The sequence below is a fragment of the Lepeophtheirus salmonis genome, chromosome Z (genome assembly GCF_016086655.4).
Source record: "Lepeophtheirus salmonis chromosome Z, UVic_Lsal_1.4, whole genome shotgun sequence".
NCBI lineage: Eukaryota > Metazoa > Arthropoda > Copepoda > Siphonostomatoida > Caligidae > Lepeophtheirus > Lepeophtheirus salmonis.
In genome coordinates, this window is record NC_092584.1 from 14,881,157 (window position 1) to 14,889,724 (window position 8,568).

Genomic DNA, 8,568 nt, shown 5'->3' on the forward strand with positions numbered 1-8,568 from the left:
TTTTTATTAATTTTGTATCTCGTTCCAAAAGCGAGAAATTTCCATTTTTATGCTTAAAAATGACAAAAAAACCGACGCTCTTCTTTAGACCCTTATAAGTTACTCATAGTGATAACTCAAGGTTAATTTAACCTTGGTGATAACTAAGGAATATCATTGCTTACATTAAAGAAAAATATTCCATGTTGTATTTAAATAATATGTACATCCCAGAATTTGGTTCAATTTTGTATTTTTTGAGTGATTTTTTTTTATGGGGATGTACTAGCAAATATACAAGTTATAAGGTGAGTTGATTTCTTTGCTGCTTAGGAGAGGATTCCTGAGTAAATAAATTTGGAAATTGTACCGACATTCAAATATTTCAATAAAATCTATAGAAGTTAAGAAGTCACTTATATTTTTTTATACATAATCACTTAATAGTTCTCATATATAACTATTAATATACAATAACAGAATATAATATGCTTTACAGACATAACTATCAAGAAAAGATTATCTTTAAAGTCTAGAATAATCTTCCCCTTGTTTTCCAATCACAAAAGGGACTCACAAGTAATATAGAAATCACTAATCAGGGGTGAAAATTAGTGTCCAGGTTATATAATTATCAATATAAACCATACATTGATAACATTAGATGCATCAAGGATATATATAAATGAAGCAGGAGACGAAGTAGATTTGACTTAAGAAAAATGACTCAAACATTTCAATTAAGGAGCAGTGGATGGAGGATGAGAACCTCTACCTGTTCTTCACTGGATCTTTCAGTCGATTATTCTGTCGTTTTATGGAACTCAATAGTTCTTATATGTTGAAGAATACGATGATCTCTTAAAAAAATCTGGAATAATTAATGTATTCTTGAGCATAGAGGTAATGATTCGCAAGATCAAAAGTCACTATCATAGACTTGATGTGAAGCGCATATGCACAATGTAGGACTCTTGCATTAAATAAGATGATATCCAACGAGAGAGGCACAAAGACTAAGAGACAAGATTCCTTTAAAATATGAATTCCTAGGAACGGAAAGAATGTGTGGATGCGGATGAATATATCCGAATCCTTCGCACGAATGATCCATCCAAATCCCAGTGTATTAAATGTATTTCCACGCAGCTTACAACTTTTTTATCCGGCTTCTAGTATTTAATATTTATCTATAAAAACACTTAACACTGAACTTGGTCCGTTGTGACGTCATCGAAAAAGTTGCCAGCTAACGTCAATCACACTACTTTGCAGGTTTCTTATCGACACAATTTATATAAATTTATGAAAACATTTCTTATATAATATATGTCTAACTGAGATCAAATATAAAAAAATGAATGGTATACATTTTTGAAAAATTACTTTCATTTTTATGGGAAACAGTAATGTCCATGTTCATCATGCCAACTGAGGCAATAATGTACATAGATAATTAATAAAAGAGCATTTTCTTAATTAAAAATCTTTGCTTTTGTGATTATGTATAAAGTATAACACAACTTTTCGGTATTTTTTGAAACCTCGTGTTTAAATTTAGAACACACTGCTATGATTACATCCCTTATTTATTGTACTTACATTAAAAGTTGTGCTTCGAATTTCAAAAGCCTTCCTACTTGCCTAAGTAGTTTGATTATAGGCCATTAGAATAAGTTATTTTTATCATCAAATATGTTTTTTTTTAAATCCCCTTAATTATACAGTTTTGTCTTTCTTAACAGCCGATAAATCCAAATTTTGAGGTATCCTTATACAGAATATGATCAAAAAGAATACTTTTAGATTTATTGTGAACAATCATCAACTTAATATTTAAAAAATAAAAATTGAATTCCCATTCAATCGTGACGTGACAATAATAAAATTTTAAGGTAACATAATGTTAGATTGAAAATGAATACATGGATACAAATGTCTTTACGTTCATTCGAAGTGTGATATAAGTTTTAGCATATCTATTCCAATAAGTGAATGTATTACATGACTCATAAGGTCCCTATATTTTGGAACAAGATTTGTCTGGAACACACAATTTAAAAATTATAATTTTAAGTGATTTTAGTGTTCAAAAGTCAAGATATTTATATTTAATAACATTTTTGTAACGCTAAGCTTATGTTAAAATATGTCCTTAAAAGATTTGTCAAGTATGGAATATTATATATATATACATATTAGAAACTTACTCCAGATCCACGATATACAACACAAATATCAAATCCTATACTCCATCCTAAGTTATTGCTATATTTAATATTCTAAAGGAGTTATGTCAAACGATATAATACACCTATTATACGTTATAATTTGTTTTGTATACTTAATAAGGAAGGGATCACTTAATGATAACATTTTCCATTTTTTTACTACTTAATTACACAGATCACTGATGGCCAGGCCTATTAAGATAGTCATTTGTTATGCCAATGCATAAATTAGTCGGTAATGTGAGTAAATAACAACACTTAGGAGTCCAGGGCTGCCAATAATTATGTTTTAGTTCAGAAAATGTATATAATTTTGGGTTTTTCGTATATAATAGCTAATGAAGAATAATTACTATGTTATTTTATTTACTGATTTGATTCAAATCGTATATTCTAGTAGAGACAGTCTTGTGCTATACACATTTGAAATCGTTTTAAAAGGTTATATTTTAATTCATTACAATATAAACGGAATTTTCAAAAAGTTAAGCGATTGTAGAACTAAACCTACTTTACAATTTCTGCTGTATGTGTTGCAAAGGGTAAAGAAGCTTAATATTGAATTTGAGTCAGAGCATTTTAGACTACATGTTTTTTATATGATGATATCATTGAAGTAAAAAAATGTGGAGTTTCATTGTTAAATTTCAAATACTGCAATCAGCTGTACTGTCAGACATCGATCCGAATAATCAAAGCAACCATAAAAATATTAATGAAATTTATCTTAGAGTAAAATATTATCACATTTGATAAATAGGCTGTTTGATAAAATTACTGATAGAAAATTTAATCATGATTGTTTGAAGTTCTTAGTAGAGTTATGTAATCAAATATGAAAAATATTTAATTTTTATGAAAATGGGATGATTGCAGAGCTAAGGTTCATAGATACTAAAGTATTCCAAAATCCCAGCATTTCAGCACCATTTACTATTCCATTAGCTGTTTATTTCCCTTTATTTGCAAACTAAATGCATCAAGGATTTGCACCAACACATACAAAATACTATCTTGATCATCAATAGAATCTTTACCGTTTATCGCCATCCGACCATTTGAAAATATTTACAGAAATTTCTTGTATAAAGAAAATAAAATAAATAGTTATATTCATATTTTTGAAGCCTTGTTTTTTTTTTTTAAATCTTAGTTTCCAAACGTCTAGGGTTTTGTTGAAAGTTCACTGGCAGCCCTGCTTAGGACTGCAACCAACCATTTCACCTATTAGTTGAGACATAAATACAATTACAATATACTTTGGAATACTCAAGGAACATTTTTAATAATTTAGGAATTGCTCGTTAAGGGCTTAACTAGGGCTGATTCGCTTTATAAAAGCAAGTTAACGATCATCCACTATTCAATTTTGCAATTGTTAAAAGAAGCTTTATTCAAAATATTAAATAAGAACTCTACAAGTTAGAAATGTATGTTAGTTAAATTTAATTATTGTAATCAATCAACTGAAGGACAAACTTGTGAAGAACGTGGGTGTGTACAATACCCACACATAGAATGTGTAATTACATATGTAAATTACAAATTACTTCTTCCTTCAACCACCACAATAACACCATTTCCGTTAACACCCTTTTAAAAGAAATAAAGGTAGATATTTTTTAAGTTTTTTATTAAAATATATTTATCATTTAAAATTGATTATTACATCTTAAAAACAATTTTATATCAAGTTTCAGTTCTTCGTTCCAACTTAAAAACATCGGGAAGGTGATTTTTTTTTGAAAAATCAAAAAATAATTTAAATCAAGAGCCTTCCGTCATAATGTGGAAGTCGTAACCATATTCAGAGTACAAAATAAATAATTAAGACAATTGATGTGAATAATTAAAGAACTTGGCAGGTTGCAGCAGTCTTAGTGGCCTCTCTCGGATCATCTCCGCTGGATTGAGCATCCTCCACAATGCAGACAATTTCATCAAAGTCTGGAAATTTTGATGTAGATAGCTTGGAGAAGATGAGTTTATCTCCTATTTTCACTTCGAAGGAAGCACTTCTTCCTACGGAGCCTTCAACCTGCGCATCAGGAACAGCTGCTTTAAGTTTGCGAGCCAATTCCCGATAACGCGGTCCGTAACCTCATCCGCCACAGTATTCAATATGAACGTTCACCATCCTTGCTTACTTAACAAAGACTACTTTCGATTTGTTTTTTTACTAACTAACGAACGCATTCTGCATTTCTACACTCAAAATTCATTTTACCAACTCGAAGCTCTTTAGTCTTCACTCTTCAGTAAGGGTACACTGAAATAAAATAATGAATATGTAGCGATATCTTCTTTTGGCGTGCGCTTATTCTGACTCAAGTGCAAAAGAATTGTCTCATATTTATAAAATAAATTGAAACTTTAACAGCCTATATCTTCTTCTTAAATTTATTTTTTGAGGAATTTTAAGCATTAAACAATTATCCTTTCAAGGACAGATAATATGTATTGTCGTTTAACTCTATTTTATAATGAAATGCATATTATGATTATGGCATACACTTTAATACTGAAAACAAAATGGAACTAATTCACATTTGAATCAAATTTATTGGAAAAATATTCGTAACAGAAGAATTTTTGCATACATTCCCATTTTTTATGTGTATGAAGTTAGTTGTTTGCTTCAGAAACACATTTTTACGATAGATATTGATTAATTTTGATGTAATTTGATTGAAAAAATGCTGAGTAAGTGATTACTGCTGCATGACGACTTTCAAAACCATGTTAGCTAGATAGAAAATTAATTTGTTAGAACTCATTTAGCTTGTACACATGCTTTGTATTTGTGTATATAGCATGTAATATAGGTGTTTCATAATAAATTTGTGTAAAATGAAAAATATATATAACATATTCGATGTTGTTGAAATGATAATTGTTTATTAGTTAAACTTTCTGTTAAAAAAATCAATTATTTTTTTAAATGAGTGAAGTATAGAGTGGTTAAAGTTTCAGTTTATTGCATTTACTTTATGAATATGACAAAATTCTTTTGCACTCCTGTGAAGCACAATAAATATTACATGTTCATTACAGTCCTACTCTCTCAGTCGTCTTTCTCCTTAACGGGGATTACCATATCTATCGTGCGTGTACATATCTAAATGTATATATAGGCCGTATAGGTATATTTATATATTATATCATATATGATAGAGATAAAATACATATCACATATGTATATATATTAGTGTTGGATAGGTCCTAGGACTGATTTCCTAATCAGCCTTTTTCCCCTACCTTTTCAGTTTTTTACAATTCAACGATCCTAAAGACCAAAATCAGTCTTTTATTCCTACGGTCTTAGTTATCTTTTTATTTTCTTCACTCTTAGCTAAAATTGAAGAATATATGAACTAAAATATAAGGAATGATAGCTAGAACGTATAATTAATAATAATAAGTTCTAGTCACGCAGCTCTTACTTTTAACTTCAAGTTATCGTGTCTCTTTGAAAGAGTTTATGAATTATGATGAAACTTCAGCGACTCAGTAGAAACTACGTATTTCAGTTGCTTTAGTTTCTATAAAAGACCGATAAGGACACATCCTAGGACTGGCGAATTTTATTAGGCCCGGACTGATATGACTGTAGTCTTTTGAGTTCTTTAAGACCGATCCAACACTAATATATATATATATACTTGGACGTGTACACGCTCGATAGATGCGGTAAGCTACATCTAGTCCTCTAAAGAGAGGAGCTCAATGAGAAAGAAGAGAACATGGCACAGTTTTTACACACACTACAATATCAACACTACAAAACCTCGTCTATAGAATGTTATCACTTTTTAAAATAATCTGCTAGGTATGTTACAAAAAATTTGAAATTCAATTTTTTCCTTTAAAACCAGTTTTATCTATTAGATAATGGTAAAAATACATTTTGATACCCAAATCATGTCTCTTGCTTCAATATTAAGGAAGTTATGTCCAATTTATCATCGAAATTTTAAGCCTTTTTTTTCGGACTACACCAAAATTTGTATGATATTTTAATAAAACATCACAACTTTCTTAAACATCAAGATAATTGAATTAAATTTTTAGGAATTACAGAGTACAGTATAGTACAAAAGATTTTACATACCTGAAATTTAATTGTATAATATAAAATTCGAGTATATGAATATCTTTCCAGGCTCTCCAGACAATAAATGATAATTATTGAAAAAAAGAAAAAGAAAAAAAAGTGGTTAAAAATTAAGACCTTTATATTGCACTGTAAAAAAAGATTAAAGGAGCTATTGTCGGGTAAAAATTTATACACTTCGGATTAATAAATTAATTGGAAACTTATAATAATACTAGATAAATGAATGTATTAATGTCCATTACATCTTTTCTTTGATCCATTATACTTTGTTTGTAGTTTCAAAGGGTATCTTAAGATTACTTCTTTTCCAGCAAATGATGCGATTAAATAAAGCAACGGATTGAACAAATTTATAAACTGGGGAAATATTAAAAAATTATCTACATTAAATGTAAATGACGTCAAATTGGATGTTCTCCATTTAACTAATGGAAATTCAGCATTTCTATGGGGATCTCCGAAACAATTATAGACTTCCGCGCACGATATTTCCTCTCTGTAATTTGGCATTTTGTAACATACCTAAATCTGTATATATTTAAAATAGAGCTTGTATATGTCTTTTTTGGGTGCTCACACTGTTGAACCCAGAAAATTTTGTAAAAATTTGTATGGAGATTCGTTTGCATATAAATATGACACATTAAATTTTTTTAACGGAAAGATTTTCTGAATAATTGATAATTTTTTTCTCTTTTTCAATAAACGTCGGTTTTTTTACGACATTATATTCCATAACTTTTTTTTTTTGCGAGTACGAAAAAAATCTTGTTAGTCTCTCTTAACAATTCCAATAAATACTATTTACTACTTTTTTTTATAAACTCAGTGTAAAAAAGTATTTTGTAATTTTCTTCGAAAATTTCGATTTGTCAATTTTTTGACAAAATTAAAAATGAACTTGTCATTTTTTTTTTTATGCATATATATATGTACGTTATTTGAAATTTATTAATTTTTTTTTAAATTCATAATAATACATATTGCTCGTCCGCATCAAAGGGATCGAAACATTCAGAAGAAATATATTGACCATTGTCAATGTGATTTCCCACCCACTTCTTAGCCTGAGTAATGCCAGGTAATCCTTTTCTATTATGAATATAGACCCTGGTTACCATACCTCACTATCGGTGTGGAAGTCGGCCATCTTGGAGGCATAGACAACCAAACTTAAAAGAATAAAAAAGCTAGCTTATGGTTTATTTCCATGGTTGTAATTATCTATATGACTGACAAACATAAGAATTTTTACCATGTATAAAAAATGTATCTGTTTTTATTGTCATTTCAGGCCCTCTATTAGTTCTTATTAATTGAAATATTATTTGATGTCAACTAGAAAACTATACACCAAGCTCATTTTTTCTCATTTTAAAGCCATTAAATAAAACTTCCTCAAGACTTATTCATAGAAACTTGTCAATTTAGTTTAATAATGATTAATGATTACTCTTCCAAGATGGCGCGTCGCTTTTGGTTGACTAAACAGACTGTGTCATGTTAGTGGAATGTTGAACAATAAAGGGATGGTTCATTTTGAATAAATTATTTACAGAATCTTTTTTTATAAGTATAATACAAATATTGAACTTCCATTAGATAGTTCATATATTACGGGTTAATTTTAGACTTTTCTTAATACGAATAGATTAAGTGTTGTAGCCCTGCTCTTTATGTTGTTAAATTTTTATCTTTACCGCTATATGAAATTATATTTTTGTCTAAAAAAAAGAAAATGTGTAATTTTAATATATCAGAATGAGATATCATCAATTAATAGTTTTAATTAAAATGAACTGAATTACAATTAAATAAGTCATTAGACAAATTTTTTTTGTCTTAAATGAAATTATATAGGGTACTTCCTCCAAGGTCCGGCTCTCAATTAGGGACCACAAAAACAAAACAAAAAAACAAACAAACATGTAATGAGACGAGCAAATTACAACTTGTACAAATTACAAATTGTACCATACATAATATTTGAGATTCATTCAATTCCTTATGTCCAAGTTCATAGATGTTTTGTTGCAACACCCATATAAAAACCAAATTGAGTTAAAGAAACAAACTCACTAAATTTTATCAAAGGACATCAGAGTAGTCTTTGCTTTTACCAAACATTATTGTTGGATTAGTCTAAAAAAAAAAAATGAATAAAAAGACTGCAGTTCTATCAGTCCGATCCTAATGAAATTAGTCATTCCTATCTATTGGTTTTTATGGTAACTACAACAG

At 28.9% G+C, this 8,568-nt stretch overlaps 1 long non-coding RNA gene across 1 annotated transcript; it reads right to left on the minus strand.

Annotated features, from left to right (window-relative positions):
- Positions 1-3,826: 3,826 nt before the first annotated feature.
- LOC121130344 (uncharacterized) lies at positions 3,827-6,770 on the minus strand. Its single transcript, XR_005868698.1, has 2 exons — positions 6,570-6,770; positions 3,827-4,479 (listed from the first exon to the last, which is right to left on the minus strand). It is a non-coding gene; the product is annotated as an uncharacterized lncRNA (long non-coding RNA).
- Positions 6,771-8,568: the final 1,798 nt, after the last annotated feature.